We start from the raw sequence: 24519 nt of genomic DNA, 5'->3' as shown, positions 1-24519 counted from the left end.
TCATCCTCTAGTACAGGTTGTTGATGCAATTTATATGCAATTTTTCTTCCAGTTACAGGCACCATCATACTATAATGAAACATTATCAAGTTATAAGATAATTACTTCATATTTTTCTTACCAATTTATTTTTTCCATAGCTTGAATGGACCTAATTGTGTCCACGTTACAAAGTAGGGTGACATAAGTTAGTTGGTTTCCTTATTTATTTATTTATTTTCTTCATTTTTTTGTGTAGTTCGAGTTACATCCCTCTATATTTTGCAAATTATTAATTAAGGTGCTTGAATTTCACTTGTATTCCCCATTGCTAGAGTGCAAACAACTATGGGGTGTAGGTCAGCTACCTTAGTACACTATGTTAGTGCAGTTGTCATTACATACTGATTTTATAAACCTATGTTCATTGTAACCAACTATTTGGGAGGACTTCATTTGTATCTATAAAATTAGTCGAGATTCTTTAAAGTACTCGGGTGAAAATGTGAAGTTGGGTTACACCTTTTTTCCCTTTCTTGAGAAAAAAAATATCATTTTTTGAACTTCTTCAACTTTCAGCAAGCCATAGTGGTTTTTTTGTTTAGAATTTCATTTTACAATAAAAAGGAAACTTGTAAGAAATTTTATTAGGTTTCTATTACTTATTTTTTTGAAATTGTTTATTCACATTTGATATGTCAACTTAGCAATTGTATGACTTTGTGCTCTTTAGAAATCAAGGGATTCATAGCACGCCATGTTTTTAAGCACTGGTGTATTCTTTGTTATCTTGGAATTTTTGAAAAACAAAATGTATTACAACAATCTAGACAAGCTCTACTTCGATATCAATATATTTACAAAACCAACTGATGCACATCATAATTACTAGAATGTTTTGAATTGAACCAATATGAAAAAACTATAGATTTTGAACATGTTTAGCTAAGTGTCCAATTTCTCAACATATTAGTTATAAACTAAAAATCTAAAAACTACCCATTACAGAAGACTCACCAATGTAATGAACCATAGATTTTTAATATTTTTTATAGTGTATATTGGAAGATACAATTTTTTATTTCATTGAATCATAATGACATTTAGAAATTTTTTGCACATAATTTTTTAGAAAATTTATATGAAATTCCAAAAAAATTGTGTCTATTGAAAGTATATTTAATTATGCAAATTATGGCTTTTGTTTTGAAACCAAATTCATCATATTTGATGTAGTTTAAGCATTCAAAAATTGGAAAAACATGACTAGAGTCGAGGTGTTGCAGAGTTGCAGGTTAAAACAATTCGGTGAAATTAAAATTACATTTGGCCGAAATTGTGTTTGTCGTCAACGCTTGTTAAAATAAATGGTAAAATAATTCAGCCAAATTAGTTTTGAAAGTTTTGCCGAAAATGTGTTGATATTTTCCATCGACAACAAAAATGAAATGATGCGACCATCCGAAAAAATGTTTCGTGCGAAACAATATAAATACGTGGAGCTGAAACTTTATTTTTGCAGACTTTCCTCATTTGGAGTGAAGTTTTAAGGTAAATATTTTTTTGGGGATGAACGCTTTCGAGGAACTTTTTTGGAGGAAGTTTCTTGGCCTTAACTTTTAGAGTAAGTATTTTATGCTAATTTTTTTTAAGTGGAATTTTTTAGCTTAATTTTTAAAGTAAGTTCTTTGGGCTAAATTTTTTAAGTGAGAATTTTTAGCTTAATTGTTAAAATAATTCTTTTGGGTTGAATTTTTAAATAGAGATTTTTTTATCTTAATTTTTAATGTAATTTTTTGGGGCTTAATTTTTAAAGTAAGTCTTTTAGGTTGAATTTTTAAAGTGACATTTTTTGTGTTGAATTGTTTAAATGAATATTTTTGAAGTAACCCTTTTGTGCTAGATTTTTAAAGTCAACTTTTTGGTCTAAATTTTGAAAGTGAATTTTTTTTGCAGGATTTTTTGAATTGACTTTTTTGGGTTGGATTTTAAAAATCTACATAGTTTGAATGGGAAATCAAAGAAATTGCAAGAGAAAATATGATTGAACAAGAGGCATTGAGGACCATAGAGAATACAGGAGAAACTATTACAAAAGAAAGGAAAAAGAACACACAAACATGGAAAGAGAGAATCAATCTCAACTAGAAGTTGAAGTAGGTATATAAATGTAAATATTATAAATGATATTTAAAATTAAACTAGCGTAATGTGAAATTCAATTTTTATTTGATGAACTAATTTGAAAAATATTTTGCAATGTAAGTAGAGAGAGATATTCCTCACAACGTTGATTATGAGATTGAAAATGTTGAAAGAGAAAGTGAAAAAGATAATGAACCAATGATTGATGATGTTGTTGAAAATGTTGAAAGATATTCAAATGAAGAATTTGAATAACCATCAAGTATATATATCTATATATATATATAGGTCATGTGTATTATTGAAGTTATACATATTTATTAATTTCAATTTCATTCAAACTCTATTTCTTAATTTGATTATTTAATGAATATTTATAGCCATTTACATTTAATTTTCATATGTATATATAAAATCAATATCCATGATGAGATGTTAGAAAATGTTGACACTAACATATATGGAGATAAAAAAGCTAACCATATTGTAAGATATCATGTTAAGGTCATTATTGAGAAGTTATTCAAAGATGAAAGTATGACATTTCAAACTCAAATTTTGAGAGGTCTATTAACATCAAAGTAATTAAAATATGCTACAACTCTATTGGGCATTTGAAAATCAACGAAAGATAAAAAGGTGAAGAAAAATGTGATTCAAAATATAAATAGTTCTTTAAAATCAGGTGGAAGATCTAGAAAGACTAGTAATATAAATCCACAAAGAGCAATACGAATGGCAGTGGTTTCATCAAGTAGTAAAGAAAATCGTTTGGTAAAATCTATGGCAAAAATATTAGAGAACTCTTGAAAAACATTGCACAAACATAGAAACTTTTGATTACAAATAGATGTAAATGATGAATTTGCTTTTTGGACAGTTATTTGTATGCAACCATAAAAATATAGACTTGGAGAAGATGTTAAAAAAATAATATATGAATATTGGATGAAAAATCCATATCTTTCATGAAAAGAAAGGGATGTGATGCAGCAAAGAATAGCTTGAAATAAATATGAAGAACATGCAAAACATATCTTGGACACCACTCACATAGATTTTTTCAATAAGTTAATAGAAGAGAATCATGGACTTAATGTCTCAATCAGTGCTTTTTTGTAACAAAAATCATGGTATGTTAAACTTATCACTGTACACGACACTTGTTGTTGTCATTATCATGTGGAATTTCAATTATATTATGACACCCTAATTTTGGTAAAGCATTTTGCAAAAATTCACCTCCTCCTTCCACTATCCATGGTTTCATTGGTAAAAATGCGTTGGTGGTAAAAAAATGTGATCATTGTAGAAATTTGACTTTATTTTACAAGAAATATTCTATTGATATAAATGATAAATCATTGTCTAACCTAAAAGTGAAATGGAAGAGATATGAATATATCACTAGTAGAAAATGATGAAATTAATGACTAGGTGACTATAAGCATTAGTCACGGCAATTATTTCAAGTGAATTACTAGTAAATTTGAGCAATTTTAAGTGATCAAACTAAAAATGAATAACTTAAAAGACTAATTTAGTGTAGGGATAAAATATACGACTAGATAATAAGTGACTAAACTAAAAGAGACTAACTTAAATGACTAATTTAGTCTAGGATTAAAAAATATGACTAGATAATAAGTGACAAAATTATTTCATGACGAGACTACCCTACAAGCCATCAAATTTCTATCATATCAATGAGGCCAACAATAATTTGTGGTTCATGATATAACTAATTTCGAACAAACTTATCTCTAGAGCCTAGGATTTGTTTCCACCGCTAATGTTTATGGACAAAGAGATCAATTTCTAAAGCATGTGGGAGCCAATCCATCACATTTCCCATGTTGACTCCCTCTATTCAACATCATGGAAAATCTCCATAAATTAGTTATCCTTACTAACACAAACATTTTGTTGGAAATCATCATTAATCCTATGACATTACTAATTCACTACATGTTTTTACCACACAAAACTTATTTTGATGTCTACCCTTCTTATTTCATGACAAGACTAACCTACATGCCAGTAAATTTCTATCATATCGATGAGGTCAACACCAATTTGTGCTTCAAGATATAACTAAATTAGAACAAACTTAGCTCTAGAACCTATGCCATTTTTCCGCCTCAAATGTTTATGGTCAAAGAGATATCAATTTTCTAAAACATGTGAGAGCCAAAGTATTACCTTTCCCATGTTGACTCCCTCTATTAAACATCATAAAAAATCTCCATAAATTAGTTATCTGTATTAAACCAAACTTTTAATTGGAAATGATGATTGATCATTACTATGACATTACTACTTTTTTGCACTTTTTAATCACACAAAACTTATTTTGATATCACCATAATTCACTTTTAATAAATCAACGAAAATCCCCTCAAATAATATTTAGTAACACAAAAACCTAACAATTTTCACACAATTAATAATTATTTATAATAAATACGTCCCATTTGATAACACAAAGACCTAAAAATTTTCACACAGTTAATAATTATTTATAATAAATACCTCCCATTTGATAACACAAAGACCTAAAAATTTTCATACAATTAATAATGATTTATAATCTGAAATACCTCCCATTAAACAAAAGAAAATACTCAACATTTTATCTAATGGAATTTAATTCCCCTTCACATTCTCCACGGTCACATTTTTTTCCCTCCTCTGGTGTCTTCTTTTATTTATGTATATTGTTTTGTTTGTTTTAGTCATTTTTTATTCACGCCTTCAGGAAATATCTTAGGCTCATATTTTTGCGTGTGGGATTGAGTAGGAGGCTATAGCTAGATAAATGGAAGCTCAAACTGTGGGTGCTTATTATGGTAGCCTGTGCTACTAGGTGCTATGGGTGATGGTGCCCATGTTTTCACTCAGTCAACTGAAACTCCTTTATATGGCTATCAAACTAGAATTACAACCCTATCATAGTTGGCGAGATCTCTACTTCTAGGGGACTGGGGGGTTATATGATCTCTACAAACCCCAAACTCAATCGTTTCACTTATATATCACTCAGAGCTCCTTGGATTTGGATCTACTATCTTTGTGGCTGAGTAAGCTACTGGACTATTCACTTGATCCAGATCAATTGCACCTGGCACTGGACCTACTGTTTAAGCTGTTGCAGAATCCATTGATTTCACGTAAACTCGATTTTAAACTTTATTGAAATTAATTTTCGAATTTGCACGAATTACTTATTTTAACCAATTGGTCCAAACTTAACTATCCTACCCGAGTCAAATAGTGTGGCATGAAAATCGTTATTGGGACTAGTTGCATTCAATATATTATTACTTTTTGATTGGATATTGAGAGATGGGTGAGGATTCTGTGCAATTATACTAGTTTCGAGAAAAATTCAGTTTAGATGTACTGGGTTGTGGACGCTTATCAACAATTGCTTGTTAGAAACATTTTATGACATATGCCTTAAATGTTTGCAAAAGTCATTCATTTATCCTCATTGTCTAACTCACGCAGTACTCATGAATATTTTCTGTGTTTGAGGTTCGAGCATTGCAAGCAATAGGTTCTAAGATACTTAGATATCAGTAAGGGGCTGTTACAACCATGCATAAATGTGTTTTTATAGACCCTTTTCAATTTAGAAGTTGGCTTCAGGGTGCATAACCCCAAGTGGATGTGATCGTATCTTTCCTTAGTCTAGAATTAACATCCTTAGCGGCTTCAATGCCATACCTTGTGTTGTGCCTTATGGCCCTCTTTAGCTCACAGTTGTCATCTTTGTGATGTCTAGGATAATTGAAACTATTACCACAATGGCATATCCACTTTGACAAATATGTGAAATGTGTTAAGACATTTAACCCCTCAAAATCATGTGATGCTACCTCTCAGTTAACCTAAGTACTCTTCAGGCTATAGATAACATAATCTACAACAAAAGAAACCTGCATATCAAATCATCAAAACAAGAAAAATACATACAAAATATATATCTCTCTTACCTACAAAGATTTTCAGATTATGTTTTCCCCTTCAAACTCATTAAAGGTGCAAAGAAATATAAAAATGTGGAATGATTGAGTAGATAAAATCATAGAAGCTTTTTTCACAGGCACTTGACCAGGTCACCAAAATGATCTGCAAGGGCAAAGAATTATCTTGCAATTTAGAAAATACAAGTAAAGACGAGTTCCCATGAATTGCAGACAAGGATATGCACTACAAAAAATCTAGCAATGCAAACTAAAAGAAGACAGAAAATGCTCTCTATCATTTCCTTCATAACACAAGTTCTTGAATGACCACAAGTGGCATGATCTCTTTGCTTTGGTTCATTTCATTTACAGAGAGCTACAGATATGCATTCAGAATTGTCAAGGTATTAGCATTCCATTTTCAAGGGAATGAATTCTATGATTCCTATAGTTAATTTTACATATTGTACTTATATGACTAACATTGATGTGCATACCTACAACTCTACCCTAATCATAGTATGCATTGCTCTTGACAAGTCAATATGACTGAAATCTTCAGCAACGATCATTGGGAGGCTTAATGGAACTAAGTTATTTCCTTGAAGCTATGTAGAGTGTTCTTTAGCATCAACCTGAGCACAAATAACTACAAATGTGAGGCCATTGTAGTGGGCTTTTGGCAAGATATTAACTACAGTATCAAGGGTATTTCTTGGCATAACCTCCATCAAAACTTGCACATCATACTTCGGTTTGTTATAATTGTCATTGTGAAATAATACATGATATGGTGGAGATGTCTTCCTTGATTTTATTTTATTGTAGTGACAAGAAAATAGAAAGAGACTTAGAAGATGCATTGAAGGAATTGGAAATTATAAAGACATCATATCTATTTCATTGACAATGAAAATAAAATTCAAGTAAAATTCCAATCGCATACACTCTAGTATTCATGTCCTTCGGAGTAGATATCTTTATTTGACAAAAGTTCTACATAAGACAATAAAATGAAACATGAATCTATTCATAAGTCATCATTCTATTTACTGTACATCAAACTCTGATTCTCGACCAGGTGTAGTTTTCTCAATTGTTGGCGTCTCGATCAATCTACTACCTTTTCCCATGGTATGGTTGATCTAATTCCGGAAAACACCTAGGTCGTGCATGTCTCTTTTGATTGTGATATTTTGTCACCTTGGAGACTTTGCAACATTGTTGTCTTGTGGTTGTTCTCCTCACATTTCCATATTTGTATATGTAGTATCTCACACATGCTTAATTGCTTATTTACCCATAAGGGAAATCTGACTTATGTTGATATGATTGGGGATGGGGAAGAATTAATCTCGCAGATATCGAACTGGCCATCACTTTTAACCCTGCTTGAGAGTACAAGCTCATGCTGTACACAATGAGAGGATAAATCTAGAATCATGGACCTCTTTCCATTATTCCTCTTTCATTGTTGTTTGTTTCCATGACCTTTTTCTTTCTTTACTGCTTTCCATTGATTTCTAGTTGGAGAATACTTTGTCTGTGCCCAGTGATTGAAGGTCTAGCTGGTAGTAAACTGTGGTTGAAATTTCAAACTTTGAGATTAGAGGATTAATCTTGTGGATAATATATGGGGGATATGGAAAAGGTACATTAAAAAAAATAGAATGCCTTGTAATACAACATTAATCATAATAACCCTTTCGCCAAGAGAGAGCCATTTATGGTCCCAATAAGTCATCTTTTTTTCAAATTTAGTTACAAGCCATGACTAATCTTGTATTTTATATTTGCATGGCTTTAGGAAGCATCCCAACTACTTGAAGCCGACAGACATAGGACGTATTTTCACCCCAAATAATGAAGCAATCTAAAAAATCGCCTCCGTGTCTGCTTCATCCGAAATAATCTCATTCTTGTTTTTTTTTATGAACAAACCAACATTTTTGCCAAATTTCTCAAAAACCTTGTGGAAGGACACCCATTCAAAATATTTTTCCTCCCCAATGTAGAGGACATCATCCACAAAGAAGATGTGAGACAATATGCAATTTCTAGAGATATTACAACCAAAATTTGAGCCCACCTTCATCATGGCTTTGATCCCTCTACTGAAAGAATCCATTACAAGGATAAAAAGTAGAGGTGATAACACATAACCTTGACAAAGCCCCTGGTGGATCTTGAATAATTGTGTGGGTTCACCATTGATAAGTACCACCATATATTTCGTAGATATGAGTGCCTTAATCCATTGGACATGTCTATGTGTAAACCCAACTTTGTATAAAATCATGATGAGAAGCTCCTAGTACACACATTCGTATGACCGATTGAGATCAATTTTAATAAGGCATGATTTTAACTTTCTGATTTTTATAGAGTGTATGCACTCTTGGACTATTACTACACCATCCTATATTCTCCTGATAGAAAAAAAGCCAAATTGCTCCAACGTAATGTCTGGAGATAATATCTTTTCTTATTATGTTAGGAATGAGCTTACAAATCATTTTATAAACCAAATTACATAAGGATATGGGTATATATTCTGCAAAAGAAACAAATTTTTCTCTTTTGGGAATTAATTTGACAAAAGTGGAGTTTATTACACCTGGAAAATGCCCAAAAATTATAGTAGCTTACACCATGCTGACAAGATAAGGACCCATCAACTTAAATAAGAACATGAATAGATCAAAAATCCAACCATTAGGTCCTAGACTCTTGTCCTTGGCCATTTCCTTAAGTGTTTGCAACAAATCTTCATCCAATATTGGAGCATCCATTAAAGAAACACACTCTTTATTGACCGTCTCCAATTTTTATGCCATATTATCACCTTCCACTTCTTTGAACTGATTTCTGAAATATCTAAGAGCCTCCTTTTCTAAATCTTTGACAAATTTTTGGATGTTACCAACTTCATCTTTTATAGCCCATATGGAGTTATGGTGTTTCCTCTTTGATGAAACCCTATGAAAAACATTTGTATTCCTATCTCCACTTTTGATCCAAAACAACTGAATTTTTTGATGCCATTCCTCTTCCTGTAGCTTGATTGTTTTGTCCTTCCTCATCACTAGATTTAGAATGGTATTTTCTTGGTTCTTAGAAATGTAGCCAGAGGCAATTAGGTTAAATAATACAACAATTTCGTTCTTAGTGGATAATGGTTCCCATATGATATCTTTTTTTTTATTGTATATCCAAGCTTTGACATCTTTTTTTCAGTCTCTTGAGTTTTAACCGAATCTGTAATAATTGATTTAAAATGGTCAAAGAGATTGAGGAGTTCCAAGAGTGATGGACCAACTCCTAGAAATCTGGGTCGCTTAACCATATAGGGTTTAATTTGAAAGGTATTTTAAGTTTCTCCAGCTCGTCATGCCATTCTAAAATTATGGCATCATGACCTGAAACATCTGAAAAGAGGGCCCAGGATTGTATTTGACTCACCCTATGATACCATATTGAATCCAATAAAATTATGTCAATCCTCTTCGCTATACCCTCCTCCCCATTACGCCCTTGCGCCAAGTCAGGCATATAGGTGCAAGAGATATATCTTTGAGTGCCATTCGTTCAAAGAGATCTTTGGAAAATGATGCCAGAGGATTCAAGACTACTCTATGACCCCAACACTCCCCAACACCAAAATATAAATTCATGTCCCTAACAAAATCATCGGGTGGATGTATAGGATCGCAATTGAATCCACCAATTCCCAAAAACAAATTCAGCTGTTGTAAGGGGAATATATGCTCATGATACAAAATCTATGGACTGTTCCTAAACTATAACTGATCAATATAATCCTTGCATAGGACCAGAATGCATGGAAGGTGTAAACTGTTAGATCCCAGATTGTAGCGAGCCCACTAGAGTTCCTTGCATTTGAAATTGTGGCACATCCACACCAAGAAGGACAAATTTTAAGCAGTGTCTCGAGGGCCATCTCTTTAGATATCATTATTTCCTACAACAAGACTATGGATAGGTGTTTTGATTTTATACAGTGTTTTAGAGATTTGATTATTGGGAAGATACCAAACCTCTAATATTCAAGGACATAATCCTCATGGAGAAGAGTTTGAAGCGAGATACAATGCTCTAAGTTCTTCGAGAAATGTGTTATCAAGTGATCCATTTGATACATTGGAGGGGCCTAGATCAAATGGCGTATATAGTGTCTCTTCCATAATTTTATAGAATCATGAATTTAAATTTTCCTCAATCTCACCACTAGGCATTAGCTTCTTATATTTGGTTGATTTTTTCTTCCTTCGACTTGGATAAATTTCTTTCAATCCCCTACCATTCGATGAATCCACATTTTGGAATAAGTTTTTCTTTGTTGATATAGGTTACAGTCCAAGTGCAGGATTTCTAGCTAAATCCATTAATTTCACATCTATAGAAATTGGTGATATATTTACTTCATGTTCTTTAATGTTGCAAATTAGAGACAGTGAAAAGAGTTTGCTCGACTTGTTTACCAATTTTTCAATATATTTGCCCTTCCTCTTTGTGGGAGCTGAAATTGGAAGGGTAGAGTATTTTCCATGCACCCGATTGGTTCTGTGACTAGTCTCTATCTCCAAATATGCTTCAAGGGTTGCCCCTGTACATGGACCAAAATGATTCTCATAAGATGGGTCACATTCCATTGTCAATTCCACCATAATTTGATGGGATTCGCCTTCTAAAGTTTTAGTATTTTGTCTAGAAGGAAGAATTTGTTCGATATTAAGCCTATTTTTCATCCATCTTCTATGCCCATAGTGGTTGGGATAGTCAACCAACAAATTCCCTGTTTTATGACATTCCAGGAACCTAAACGGGATTCCCTAGTAATCAGCGTGCTGACGGATAGAGAATGTAGCCCAATAAATTTCAATTACAGTAGGTAACCCACTTGATAGGTCCACCTCCACAAGAAACCATGTAGCCTTTATTATCAAGCAGACCCATACATCTTTCATCCCCATAATATAATTTTCCAATTTTACTACCAATTTGTCATATCGCTCCCTTCGTCCATAGTCTTATAAGGAGTCCAGGAAATTTCACCCAAATAATTTTTCTCTTGGGGACCTACATCACAGGATCAAAACCTACTTTCCAATTATGTAGTACGAGGAAGCCTCACTCTGTAACCCAAGGCAATGCCGCAATTTTAATTTCATCTTCCTCCTTTATGAAATGAAACCCAAACCAACCATTTACCATCACACTGACCTTTGGTCTGTATCCACGAAGTGAAGACCAACTCTTTTGAATCCATTCTTTTATCTGAACCGCGTTCATTCTGATAAACTCCCATCATCCCACCAACATCCTTTTCCTTAGTCTCACCATGTTTTCCTTGTATTAATCAACCCCTAATATCAATTTTTACACCTCTTCCACAACTTTGATAGGTTTCTTGCCTTTGTCCCTGATTTTTCTCCTTTTCATATGTTGATTCTGCTATGGAAACTCTTAACCAACCTGTACATTTTTGAAGGAATGGATTTCGAACTTTGGTGTGATTCTGGTTGTAGGGCTGAAGTTTCGTGGCCTGTTATCACCTGTTATGTCTAGGCCTTGAAGGTAATCCCCCCGATCCCCAGTGTTCACTGTCTTTGACTTACTATTTCTACTTTTGAAAGCCAATTCATTCATTGCTTCCACCGTAACGTCGATGAGTCTATCGATGTCCAAATCTAGATCATGGATAGGCGACTAACTCTCCATGGAGATAAATACAGGCCAATCTTGTTCAAAAACTGTTTTTGTCAGTTTTGAAGGAAAAATGTTGTCTCATTAGTGTTTTACATGGGAATATCCAATGAACTACACCAAAATATAGCAATCACCTACCAACAAAGACAAAGTAGACCAACAAGCAAACAGAATAGACCCTTTAGGACCATCAACGTCAACCAAGTGGGAGGAAAAACATTCGGAGGATAATATTCACTAGCCAACCGGTACAACTGACACTCCAAATGGTTTAAGACTAGCATCTCACAGGCCCTCGAAAATACCAACATACTCTAATCAGCAACTTGGGATGTAACCATCTTATCATGAATGGTCGATTATGTCTTATTCCCCACCAACATCAATCCTAAAATGAAGTCCATTTGGAAAGATATCACACAAGTTAAATATTTCAAAAAGCAACCAACCTACAAAATGACAATTGCATGCCACCCCTGCTAATAAGATGGTAGGATTCATGAAAGTATAGGAAAAAATGGGAGTCAGATCCAACACATATATTCTTTTGTGTTTTATCTGCTCAAGGCGCAAGGGAAAGTAGGAAAGCCAATACAAACTTTAATATTGTCTTATTCTCCTGATTGTTCATATTTGTATGTCATGTCAAAAACAAGTAATATCTAATGACGATACTAAAGTCACTGACCAGACTTAAAAGACCTCTGCTTCATGAGTTCAAATTTACATACCACCACCCACCCACTTAAATGCTGATAGAAGCCATGGAACCTAGTAACCTACAACAATTTTGTTTTGAGCTTTAACAATTGTGGCCATAGGTCCAAAATAGGTTTTAGGGTCCAAATTACATTGATTACTCCAATGAGAAGCCTTAGAAAAAAAAAAAACAGAGAGAACATTTTATTTAAGAACATAAATCTTGTAACCAATAACACCAAATGTTACACTACCAAAGACTACATATAAACCACTTACCTATAATTTTGTATTTGAAGTAACCAAACCTCTACTCTTCAATCTTCTCACTCTCGGGGTTTTCTTCCAAAAAATGTTTTAATGTTTTGGTGTGTTGCATGTCTCAGTGATCTATGAATAACATAACACAATGAGGCCCTTTATGTTGTCCTCGTATAGGCCTTAATAAGTTATTTGGAAACAGGCCCGAGTATCAAGATTAACTCCACCAAAGGTCACATTATATCTCCTATCAAAACTCTCACCATTGCCAAACCCGAACCTACAATCTTAATGACCTTTATGACCAAATAAAAACTTGGATTTTCCATTTATACAACTCGATTTTTCACAAATTTATATAAATCTCTAATCATGAGCTGTAAGATTAGAATAGTGATAGAAACCAAAAACACCAACAAAATACATTCTAATATATCATTGCTATCCATTTGAGCCAGGTTAATGTCATACCTCATACTAAGAACTTCCAAAAGAATACCATACTTTGATTATTGCCTAGCACAGAGAAAGAAACCATCCATCCAATTGAAACTTGACAAAGATCTTCCAATGCTTAGGCATTTCATTCCTCTTCTTCTCCAATGACCTCACAGGATTCTCCTTACTTACACCTCCAAAAACAACATGAAGTTTCCAGATTTGGATTTCATGCAAGTGCCAGAGAAAACTAGTATTCAATTCTCCACTTCTATTGAATACTCTATTATAGTTATCACTTGAATTTAACTTCAATATATAAATTGAATAACATTAAGATATGAATGAAATGAATAAGGAAAAATATTATATGTGTCTGACCTTATTTTGGTTTCATGTCATTAGATTTTAGCCCTCCAATCTTTATCAAAATTTAAATTATGGATTTTCTCAAATTGTTATTTTTAATGAAAAAGGGATTCAACACCCTACAATACTTCTAGCACAACCAGATTATGTAATATTAACATCAAACATCATCAACTCCATTAACCTAAAATCATTTTTTTGGATTTTGGGCCAAAAATGCTGATTTCCTTTCTATCTTGACTAACCTAAAAGGACCAAGTCATAGCATGTTTAGACAAGGGAAAACTAAATTTAACTCTTATAACATATGATCCTTCTTAATTGTCCCATTTTTCTTTGGTCTATATCAACTATTCGAAAATGAAGTCCGTTAATGTGATCCTTAGGCACCACATTTCACAAGATTGTTTGGAAAAAAATTGGATTCTGTCCAATCTCAAGTAGCGACTAATTTAATGGCACAATTAATTAACCTCATGGATTATTTTTTTAGGTACGACTTGTTAAAAAGATGAGATTAGTTTTTAACTTTTATAATGAAAAATGTAATGATGTTTCTTGGGTGAACATTTAAGTTAGCATATTTTTGGGTCAATTTTTGAAGTGAAAAAGTCTTTTATATCTGGTTTTGTTGATATTTGAAGCTATACCTAATTTTGAATTATCTTTACTTGACATAATGGTGAATTTTTTCACTAGTAAACTATTTTTAAATTTAATTTCCCTTGAATTTTAACCCAAACATGAACATGGTGACCTAGAAGTTACCACTGTTTCAGAATAATAATTTCACTCCTATTTTCAGTTTTGGTTTATCAATGATGATTGCAGGCTAAAATACAAGATTTTCTAAGTTGTGGCTTTCTTACAACCATATTATATATTTAGCAGCATTATAGGAGGGTCTCATCACCTGCTTAAATCAAGGTTGTGCTTCTCAAAATGGTCAGCAGTTGATTAAAATGCTGCTTCTATCAACTAAGCTATAGAAAATGGAATCTCCTCCTGGAAATAAGTGTAGTATAGCCCCTAGTGGGATGGGAGTGTTGTGAACTTTTCTATTGCATAGGAAGCCTTGTTCAGTAGGATAATTCAGTTGGCTAGGGAAACAAAAATCTTAGTTTGAGGTTTCTAAAATTCTAGCTAAGTGATTTTTTTCATTGCAAGTAAACTGCATACACCTAATTAGAGTAAACTGTGACAAATCATTTATACTCAAAGTCAAATCTGCAAGTTGCTAAAATAGAGAATCCCCCTCACCCTTAAAGATGATAGTGTGTCTCTTGCCTTAAAGGTGCCTGGACCAATTTTTATGTCTTTCCAACAAAACTAGATGAAATCGAATGCAATATTATGTACATTATTGAAAATGCTTTGATCAGGTAATTTGAACATGACAATTTAATGGGATTAAACAATAGCCCTTCATTACTATGTTGAGTTAGTCATGTGAAGTTTTAGCTAATGTACACAATTTAAAGGAAAATAGCTTGTTTGCTGATAGGAGCTTCAAGAGGAAGTAGATTAGTTATTGAACAAGACCAAAATGAAATGCAGGCAACCGTGCACTCACGAGGGTTGTCTCCTAGAACTGTGAACAATCCAACACAGCTTACATTTGGTTCAGACAGTATTCAGAATGTCTTGTTTACATCTCAGGTTAAGAGCAAGAAAAGGGACCACTTCAATCAAAAAAATAATGAAATGCTTAAATTTAATTGTTTCTTCAAGGGAGATGATAAAAAATCTGGGCATCTTAAGCTGGAATGTTGTTCAAGGCCAAAAGAAATTATGAATATAATGAACAAGGAAGGAAGTAATTTTAGTTTAGCAAGTGTTTAGCAGCTTGTACATCTTATGTGTTAGGATAGTGAGGTTTACATAAAGAAGGAAAACCATTTTGTCTTACACCTTACTATGCTTGTAGGAGTGGTTACTACCATTGATAACATGGATTGTCTCAAGTTAATTTGTTTTGTTGGGGGGCCTGTCTATTTTAGATGGATGGCTTGAAGAACTGCAGAGAGGAAAATCTCGGGATAGTGATAGTCTCAAGGAAGCTCAGAAAGCCTACGAAGATGTTGGGGGTCCTGGAGTCACCAAAGCTTAATAGATTCCAACATTAAAAAGTTGACAAATACAATAGGTGGAGAGAAAGATGGTAACATGTCTCCCATAAAGACGGTCCGGATTTTGAATATTATGCCTAAATATTTGTATATATTATAAAGACCAATTCTTTGATCAAAATAAAAATTGAATATCATAAGAAACGAGAATAATATAACTTATTACCAAAACATAATTTAAGTTTTTTAATTGTAAATATAAAATATGGCAATTATTGGTAGCTGGTTCACTGTATGTAACTAGACATGTATTTGAAAAGTATTTTATCACATAAGAAATCATTAAAGAGGAAGAAATGTACAGAAAAAGCTTGTTTTTTATTGAAACTTCTCAACATCATTTATCAATGGCAAAGGTATGTGTTTTGTAAATGATGGCCTAGTCAGTTGGTGAAGCATGGTGTTGTTATTCCTCCAACAAAATTCAAGTTTCAAATCCCCTAGAGATATGGGTGGTGAAGTGGGATATTGTTATTCACCCACCAAGGTTCAAATATCCTAAAGACATGTCTTCCCCTTGTGGGTTGTCCCATCCTTGCAAGCAGGCTATTGGGGTTAGTGCAAGGTGCAAATCCTCCACAATTCGGGTGGAATCAATAGTCCCATTCATCATGGCTCTTGATTGTCTATGCTAACATGTACAAATACTCAAAATGCAATTTGTATAAGTAACAGGTTAAGGCTGAAGTTGTAGGAAGCTTCCACATAATAAATTTACTATAACCAGTAGGAATATGAAAAAACCTATTACATTCCCAACATTTGAATTTTAGTTATTTTAATTTTGCATATGGATTTATGAGTTTTCACCTTTGTAGTGTGCAATTTGGAAGAGTACATTAAGCCTGTAATTATTTGAGGCTTCTCTGCAAGGTACTCCACATAAGAAGCTTATTATAACCGGGAGGAGTATGTGTACGACCACCTGTAAAATTCCCAAATGTTTAATTTTTTAGCTATTTTTAATACCATGCCAACTTTGGATTTGCAAGGTTATGACTTTCTGGTTGCAAGAATTCTTCTCACCTGGTTTACTAAGTGAAAAACTTTGAAATGTTGATGCATTCAATAAGAACATTTTTGGATTGTTACTTTAGGTAGGAGAAATCATTAAATCCTTTAGATGGATGCCATTCCTCCCTGTGCAACCAAATGATTCTATGTTGACTATGTTGCTGCTTCTCCCAAAATATCATTTAACAAGTGTGCCAGTTATTGAAGTGGATAAGCCATATGTTGAAAATGTGATTACTCAGTCAGCAGTGGTAAGAGGATTACTACAATGCAAGGGTAGAGATTGATTTGATGTCATTACGGTAAAATCTATCTCTGATGTGGGGCTTCCTTTAATGTCTCTAGAGGAGGTGTTTATTATCTTATTCCATTTCTCTCTTTGCCTTGTTTTCCTTACCTTTTAAAAATTTGGTTTCTTGTTTTTGTTTTGTTGGGAGGTCTGTCTATTTTAGATGGATGGCTTGAAGAACTGTAGAGAGGAAAATATAGGGATAGTGGTAGTCTCAAGGAAGCTCAGAAAGCCTACAAAGATTTTATTTTTGTGTTATTAGAGGCCCTTGGTAAATTTCCTATGGATCTTGAAGCTCTCAAGACATGTAATGTTGGAAAGTCATTGGATCAGTTGCGCACCCATAGGAACTCAAAGATTCAAAAGAAATAAAAGTATTTGATTGATGCATGGAAGAAACGTGTTAATGAGGGCATGAAGAATAGTGAGTCAAAATATTTTCTTCGACATGCTACTAAAATTACTTCAAAAGGCTTGGCTCCATTGATTCATGCTTCAAAAGCAATTTCAAATAGGATATGCCAAGAGGATACAGGAAAATCAACTTCAGTTTCTCTTGGGTCTACCAAGGTGTTAGTATCACTCTCCCCAATAAATATTTCTAAGGATTCCCATTGTAAGATGCCAGGTTTTAGTGGCACCACTTATCTTATAGTGCGTGCAAGTAAGGAAGAGAAAAGTAACAACTCTAGTCAATTATAGAATGACAGTCAAACCTGTTTGAGGAAGCATGCAAAACTTACTAGTCTAGTTCAAAAAGAACATACTCAGAGTTCTATGGTATGCTTACTTAGTAAGAAGTCCCGTTTTCTAGTTCACTACATAATATTTCAATCAAAAGTGTCCAAATTTCACTTCTATCGGAGAGCCACAAAGAATACATGTTTGGGAAAACATAGTTATGTAGTAGAAATGCATCAGGTGAGAAAGACTCACTCTAGAAAATTATCAGACAAGGGAACAAATATTTCTCGAGGGGATAACATTCAAAGGTTGACACTTGATACTAAGACTTCCTAACCCATCCCGTCTACTAGAAGTGTAAATTGTGGATCGAATGCAAATAAAACAATTCCTAGGAACCATGGGCTTTCTCCTGGAAAGAAAGAAAAATAGGATGTGCACTATGGGAAGATAAAATAATGGAATATTATTTTTTATGGTAATTCCTCTCTAGAGGTTAATACAGAGGCTTTCTAGAGAAATAGAACCAAATCCGTAAGTGCTATACCTATTGAGGGGTGTAGCATTAATGGTGAAGATAGTGAAAAAATGTTGGAAATGTGCAATACAACTCTAATTTTATCTTCAGACCTTGGTGAAAGGGAAGAGCGAAAGGAAGACATGGTAGAGGGGACTGTTGATATAGAAAGAAGAAAATATTGTGAACCCAGTGAAGGCTTCTCTATCCATTCTCAAGCAACAACAGTAAGCATGGATGAACGTGGGATGAATTTTCTAGCAAGCATAGTTGTGATTGAAATTTCAAAATATGAGAATGCAAATGTCGTAGGAAATTCTGTAACAACTTTCATGAGAAAATGAGATAATTTAGGCCATGATGGTTTATCAAGTTATGGCTCCAAACTCAATTCACCTAGGAGTGATGATGTAGTAGGTCGAAATGTGTTGAATATGAATAAGGACAAGAATGATCACTATTCCGTGGATCATCAAGATTCTTCCAAAACCAACTTGGATACAATTCAAAATGAGGAATCTACAGAGGATGCTTTGAATTCCTCTATTAGAGCTTTTGAAACTGGAAATGTTATTGTGGTAGAGGATGGTATAAAGGGCATTATTGAAGATAGAACACAAGAGCACTCCTGTTCAAACAAGGGTGGGGAAAAACCAAGGGATGAGTTCTCTTATGATGTTGAATAACTATACATTAGAGGAAAATGTGGATTGGATTTAGACTGTGAAAAAAAATCTGAAATAGAGAGAAGAGACAAAGAAGAAGGACTTGGTGGACACTAAATATAGGATGTAGTTAATTTACAACAAGAAAAAGTACATGTGAGGGACATTAGTGTACAAGGAGACAACCAAGGAAGTAGTGAACACTGCTTGGAAGAGGAAATAGAATTTAGAAATGAAAACCAAGACAATCCAAGTGAAGGATATGTTCGATGCATAGGGGCCTTCGATTCTGATGTCAGGGAGCCAAATAATTGTCATGCAGGACTTTTTGACAATGATTTTGTGCAAATTGCATATCAAGTGGCAAACAAGGTTGGCAAAAGAAGAGGGCCATGACAAGAAGTCTGGCTATAATAAGTTGTCTGATAAAGATGCAAAGGATATAAGTTTGTCTTATGAACAAAATAAAAATACTGATGTGCTTGATGCCTAGGAACATCATTCTACCTATGGACTTGAACATGAAGACCAAGGGAAGGGTAAAAACAAAGGTAATGAGCATATTCATGTTGCCAGGAGCATCACATATAAGGATGATAGTTAGGAAACTCTGATCGAAAAAAGAGAGTGCATGGAACCAGTGCAGACTGTGGCATCTGGAGAAGTAGCAAATCAACGAATCGGTGTGATTACTAGTTCTAACAAGAAAAATGTTACTACAGAGATGGGATCTTGTATTGTTCTTGATATTTGTGACATTGAAAGGAAAGTTCAAATCAAACGTAATGAGATTTTAGAGGTATCTTCTAATATTGGTTATGAAGTTCCACAAAGCATTACAGTTGTATCTTCAACATTTGTAGAACATCAAGAATTCTGTTTGAAAACAGAAGCAATACAAAGTGCATGGTCAGATGAACTGCATTCTTCTGACCAAATTATGGCAATGACCGTCCCTCCAACAAAGTATGATGGAATCAATGATTCAACAGAAAGACTTTCTTTTGACTTAAATGAATCTATTGAATTGGAGGAAGCAGGTCAATATGATGCAACACTATCCACATCAACATCTTGTTTATCAATTGTGCCTTGCACAAGTGGTTCTGTTCCCCTTACTGTATCATTGACTGGCTTAGCAACACAAATTGTAGTGGTTGCTAGGTCAAAGGGATATTTCATTCCCCCAATAAATCCAATTCAAATCATAGGATAACTAGGCTGGAAAGGATTTGGAGCAACAAGTGCTTTTCGACTAGCAAAACCTAGAGAAATAATTGCTCTGCAACATCCTGTCTCCAAAATACATTTTCAGATTCTGATGCATTTAATTCAATTGGAAAATGAAATAGAGCATCATTATATATTGATATTTATGTGAATTATGAGAAAACATCTGAAGATGGGGTAATAACAGTGCATTTATCTTCTCAAATATGTGAACCATCAACAAGCTTTGGATGCAGAGATATGAGCGGAAAATATTTTATATCTTCAATTGTTGAACCACTTGCTCCTACCAGGGCTTGTAGTCCTATGAAGTCATATTTAAAATTGAATCATGTTGATGATATTTTGGAGAATGAATTGATCAAAATGATACTTGGTACCAGTGCTAAAAACTTGGGATTGACTTTGAAGACTGACACGAGTGCATTGTCCATTGGAGATTCATGTGTTTTGAGAGATTTTGACTTGAATGATGGGCCCACTTTTGATGATGGTGGAGATGAATTGCAACCTCATAATTTTATCTCATATTCCCAGGCTGTAGCTGACCTGAGAGTGAAGGGCAAGCTACTCAATTCATTATCTTATTTTTCTACTGGAGATGTGTTTCCGTCATTTACAATATCTTTTCATTTTAATGATAGGACAGATCATCAAGTTATCACTATAGTTACATCTACATATTAGTCTAATCAGAGGTCATTACTTGGTTTTAATTTGTTTAGTCGCGATATATATATATATATATATATATATATATATATATATATAAAGGGAAGACATCATTCTCTTCAGGTCCTATTATTTCCTTTTCAAATGCTACTAGTAAATCCTACCCATTTACTGGATTTCGTTTAGGGTCAAGTTTTCATCTTAACATTGCTTGTTTTTCAAGAGACTCACCTTCCTATCCAGAATCATTAGGACTGGGATGTTTTCCTATAGTTTCCTCTCAGGTAGTCCCTACAGGGCCACTCTCATCATCACATGTGAAACCATACTTAATAAGCCCCATGGTGGCATCTGGGATAGAGAGCAATAGCACATGCACATGGCCTACACCAAATCTTGATGATTTAAATACAGGTCCTGAGATGTGTGACATCTCTTACAGGGAAGAGAGGTTAGTCACCAGGGAACCTTTAGTAAATTGTCTTGTTTCATTGAAGCAGATGAAAGAATTATGCGATGGATCAACTTCCGGTATGTCTTCAAAGAGAAAAGAACCCAAAGAAGTTTGGGATGTGCATAGATCTGGATATGAGCAATCTATCTAACAGTAAAAAAAAATTGCTTATGAGGTATTACATGAAATCGATTGTCAATTGATATGTTAGACAGGAAAATTTTTGTAAACAATGTTCTTGCAAGCTATCAACTTCACTGCCATCCTCATAATTGACTGATCATTTCCTTAATAAATTCTCAAATATTTCCTTTAATAAATCTATTCATTTCCTTGATAATTCTTAGATATTTTCTGGCAAGGATTGTAATTACTAATATCCTTATAATTTTTAATGTTTCTTCTTTGAGGTATGGACATGTTGGTAATTATTTCTCATGTAATTCCTTTAAAATACACTATGAATTTTTTTAGGTTGCTCTAACTTTCTCTGTCTGTTTTTCTTGTTTCTTTTTCCTTCTGAAACTCATAGTTGTCTTAAAATTGACATAGGATGGTTCCAATTATCTTAGAACCATATATTACTCTAAGTTTATTTTGTGTTGAATAGTCTTGTTTTTACATTTGCAGCTGATTAATTGGGAAGGAAGTGGGTATTTGACCTCAAATTCGCCAACGCTATGAGTAGAGATAGGTATTGGTGGTGTAATGTAAATATGGGATTTTTCAAGAACAAAGAGAAACTAATGTGTCCTACAAGGTGATTGAATTCTGAGACATAACTTATTTCAAAAATAAAATTTGTATTGATGGTTTATGCTCCTACATAGCTTGTATTGGAAAAGGTGGACAAGAGAGGAATGTGATGGTTCTATACCAGTGACATAGGGAGATTTCATCTTGATGGTTGCGTTTTGATTATTGACTGTGAAAAGATATAGTTAAGCTTCAACACAGGGAATATGTCTCTTTGGGCAAGGTATTAATGGTTCTTACAAAAATATTTCAACTCTGTAAGTCGTCAACTATGTAAGTTGCCACATCCCAAGACGTTTCCTTTGTGCAGGTGGAAGTAGCCCTGGAAGTGTGCCATTATTTGGACAATATCATGTTACATGCAAACCCATTCCACAATTACTGTGTGGCTCTTGTTGTTCCACAATTTCCACATTTACATGCAGATCCATTCCACAAGAGCCACAAAATGGCTAATTTCCACAATTTCCTTTTAGCACCCAACTAGAAATATGGAACATTTTTTATCCACTGGGGATGTGCAAGACTGGTCCTTACCATATTTAGCTTTGTACTTTATATCCTTTCAAATTCCTTTCTACACATGTTTTCCAAGAATTTTAGCATCATTTTTTTGGAGTAACATAGGTAATTTCAGTCCAACAATGCTACTTCTGGTGTAGCAATATTTCTTTTCATCAAATTGAGGTCAACACTTTGTTCACATTAATAGTGACATCAAGCCAATAGTTATTTAATTACTAATTGATGGAAATTTAAAATGACATTCTATTGATAACAAAATAGATGATAAAAGAAACAATACATTTTTCTAAAGTGGTGACATTTTTATCAATTAAACAAATGTTGATATGCACATATGCCATAAGCCACACAACATCAACAATTCATCATTGTACCCTTTTATGTACCAAATTTAGTGGAGGTTCAAATATGCAAAGCCATTCTTTCTACTCAATATCTCTCCATCTAAGCAAGTGAATTCATATCTTTTGTCTATAGCAAAAATATTCTTACTCATGCATGTTAAGGGAGTGTAGCTTACAAGCATGTGTTTTAGCTTTTTACCTATCAAGCATATGCTTTAGATAGCTCCTAACTTTGGGCTTTGTCAAGACATATTCTGCTATAGAGCATATTGCATATGGAGTTCTAGTGCATCATATTTGATTGTTTAATTTATTCCAATGAGTTTTGCATGTATTATATTAACTTGTAAAAGTTATTTTTAATGCACGCTCCTTGGTACTTGATTAGTGATGATAATTTTTCTTACTACTTACATCTCATTTGAGTTAAAAAAATGTTAATTATTTGATTGGATTGTGTTGTTTAGGAGCTGTGGCTAGCACCTTTTTGCATGATGAATTTGGAAGTGTTGTTGATTAGAATCATGGCACTAGATTCTCCTCTTCACCATCGTCATCAGGTGGGTTCATTGGGATTCTTAATGGAGGTCATTTTTTTAGGAGAAACAAACAACTTTCTTTCATTAAAAACAAAGTAAGTTACATTTACGTATTTCTTTCTAGTACTCAGTCCTATTCTCTTTCAAAAAGTTACTATCTCTGATTGACCCATTTGGTATAGCATTGTAAACTCTTTTATGTCTCTACATATTATCATTTACCTTTGAAAAACATTTTTTCTTTTCATCATGCTAAAAAGTATAGTTCAAAAATATATAGTCTCAACTAAGGCCAAAAAAGAAAAATACTAAAATATAAGTTGTAGATCATTTAAAAGACCTGTTTGTCAACATGGAAAATTATCCCATGAATTTTTGAAGAAACCTATTTGCATGAAGATTCCATATTGAAACACTGAGAAATTGATTTGTCCCTACTCTGATTAGCAGCCTTCTTTGGACAAGGAATATGCAACATGGTTTGGTTCTCTATACATGTGGGAAAACGAGATATTTTTAAAGTACCAAGATTGAAATGAATATTTTTTTCTATATGCCTTTAGTTTGTATGCACATATCCTTTTCACCAGTAATTAAATTTATCCTTTACTGTTAATTTTAGATAACAATGGTATGTTCTATGCTTAGCACAATTTACTTCAATGTTTCTTTGGAAACCCTGTCAATTTTTGTAGTCAAACTTCAGCCCATCCAGAAAGTCAACGTTTGTCAAAGAAATAGTCAAACACCTCCTTTGAATCTCGGTCAAAGTAAATCAAACACAGCCTCCAGTAGTGGTCAAAGTCAACCTAGAACAGTCACAATTTTTTTGGTCAAATTCTGTGGTCAAAGAGGGATGCGGTCAGCGTAGGTCAAATAACCCATAAAACCTCGATTTCTGTGCCAATAAATGCATTCTAAGAAAATCAAAATTATACCCCAAAAACCATAGTGAAAACTGGTTAAAATCTCCTCGGTCAATGCTAGTCAAAATGTCCATGAAGTCTGAAATTTAGCCTCTAATTTCTACCCAGAAATTATGTCCTCTTAGTCACACATGTGAGAGAGAGAGAGAGAGAGATCCTACCTAAGTTGTACGAACCAATCTG

The 24519-nt window shown here is 33.6% G+C and overlaps 1 pseudogene; it reads left to right on the top strand.

The window, feature by feature from the left end:
* The first annotated feature begins 19521 nt into the window (after nt 1-19521).
* Nucleotides 19522-21397, top strand: LOC149166734 (uncharacterized; annotated as a pseudogene).
* The last annotated feature ends 3122 nt before the right edge of the window (nt 21398-24519 follow it).

This window comes from Pinus tabuliformis, chromosome 5_1 (genome assembly GCF_031772625.1).
Source record: "Pinus tabuliformis cultivar Carrire ecotype Pingquan chromosome 5_1, CPIR1, whole genome shotgun sequence".
Lineage (NCBI taxonomy): Eukaryota > Viridiplantae > Streptophyta > Pinopsida > Pinales > Pinaceae > Pinus > Pinus tabuliformis.
The sequence above is the reverse complement of the archived record's forward strand: the minus strand, read 5'-3'. Positions and strand labels throughout refer to the sequence as shown.